This window comes from Fulmarus glacialis, unplaced genomic scaffold (genome assembly GCF_000690835.1).
Source record: "Fulmarus glacialis isolate BGI_N327 unplaced genomic scaffold, ASM69083v1 scaffold12789, whole genome shotgun sequence".
Taxonomy (NCBI): Eukaryota; Metazoa; Chordata; class Aves; order Procellariiformes; family Procellariidae; genus Fulmarus; species Fulmarus glacialis.
In genome coordinates, this window is record NW_009235755.1 from 1220 (window position 1) to 3355 (window position 2136).

Sequence of the window (2136 nt, forward strand, 5' to 3'; positions counted from 1 at the left end):
AGTCCTGAGCTGTGGGTGGATGTCCCTTGCATTGGAATGGAACAACTTAGTCCATTTTGCACTTGAATTGCTGCTGGAATCTAATCTTCCTAATCGCCTGATGGCCTTCATAGAGGGAAGCTCTGCAACTAGGAGAACCTCTCATAAGTTCTTACCATGTCAGAATTATCTGTTACTAGAGAAAAGAACCCTTCAGGAAATGTTTTTTAACATATTTTAAGCAGTAGATTTAAAAACATCAAGTGTCAGTGATATTTTTAGAGGTGTGATGCCATGTACTAAGATATATTTTGATATATGCAGAAGACCTCAGTAATATTTTGGTTTGGACTAAAATTTGGGCAAATACTACCTATTTAAAGGTTCTAAGAAGTGTTTATACATTGGTGCTAACATGACTTTTTTTTTTTTTCCTTTCTGCTTAAGTCTTAATCTCATAAAAATTAAGCATACTGTTTAGTTGACTGTTTAAAAATATACGTTAGAATTCATTATTTATAATTTCTTGTTTTCTGAATGCAAAATTGGTAGTTGATTCATGAGAGTTAGGACTGAAGAAAATTGTATTTCTACTCTGTAAGTTCTGCAAAAGTTTTTGAAACTGGTCTTGTTTGTCAGTTTATAATTCTGGTATTTCCGCACAACAAAAATCGTTGAAGACTTGAGACTGACTCACTTGCTATCCATTGTTAGAAGAAAAAAAAATTTTTCTAAATAACAAAGTATTTTTGAATTAAAAATGAAGCAATTGTCTTAAATAATTTAACTTCAGATGGATTTCACACTCATTTACGTAGTAATGTATTTACTCGATAGGATCCTTTCACTTATTTAACAGAATAATTCCCTATATAATTCTTCTATACATTATTATTTCTAACAAAGAATGTCTTTGATCCATAGGGATTTCTGTAGTGGTAGCCTGAATGCAAACATTCTGAAGAATTGCATTTACCTAACAACAAAAGCTATATAGTTTGTAAAACATGAATGAAAACTAATGCCTGTGTGAGCTCACTTGCTGAAGTTTCACTCGAGTCAGCGAAATGGAAGTTGAAGTTCATCTCAGCGTATTTTAGAAGGTCCTTTTCATTTAAAAACAATGATAGAACCTGTGGAAGTTTGTGGATGCATTTAACTCATTTGAAAGTGATGAACGTGACAGTTCTATTCAAACAGTTGATGATGCTTAACAATACATTTTACCTTTTTTTTTTTCTTTTTTTTTTAATAAGCTGCTGTGCAGACCTGAGAGGCCTTTTTTTCCTTTTGTGTGGAAACTTTCTGTTGTTGTGGCTACTGACTGCTCAGCAGAATGTGGTGTTTGGGGAATATAGGATGTTCGGTGTCAGTTTTTCTCCCTTTTTTTAATTTAAAAATATGAAATTACAATATCCAGTAGTAATAGAGGCGTGATTAGTCTAAATATGTGCATTCAGCCTGCCAGCAGTGGATAACGATTTTTGCTTAATTGGGACAGAATTAGTGGGGAAGTGTTTGGCTCGTGGAAAATGGGAAACTCAGCCTTGCCCTGCTAATAAAGGAGTAGCCATATAAAGATTCAAAGAATAAATAAAGAGGAAATGCAATAAGGTTTTTTTTACTCAGTACAGTATGTAAATATAGTGCCATATCTATATCTATACACACACATATGTACATTGTACTAAAAAGAGTAGTTGCGTGTTCTTTTTCCGTACTCTTGACTAATAAATAAATAGTGTGTGTAATCTGAATGATTTTTCCTGTCAGTCTTTATTCAAATTCCTTACATTTTTTGTAAGGAAGAGGCAAGGCAATTTGGTTTTAGTTTGTAAAATTGGGTGAGTGAATTAAATAGTGTGGTTGAGTAAAAAGATCATGTTGTATAAGTGTGTTATGATTTGTAGGGCAAATTGTGCAAAATATACGTATATTTATGTAATAATTCTACTAACAATATGGAAAAATATTTTCCAGAGGTGGCAATAACTTGGTAATTGTAGAATCATTAAAAATAGATTTCTTGATGATTTTTTTTTTTTAAACTTTATGAAAGTACCGTGTGTTCTTTTAGAGTCTGTGTGACTCAGCAAAGAAAAACTTTAGACAGTTTCATTTGGAACAGAAATTAATCGTTTTCATTTTTCCTTTTAG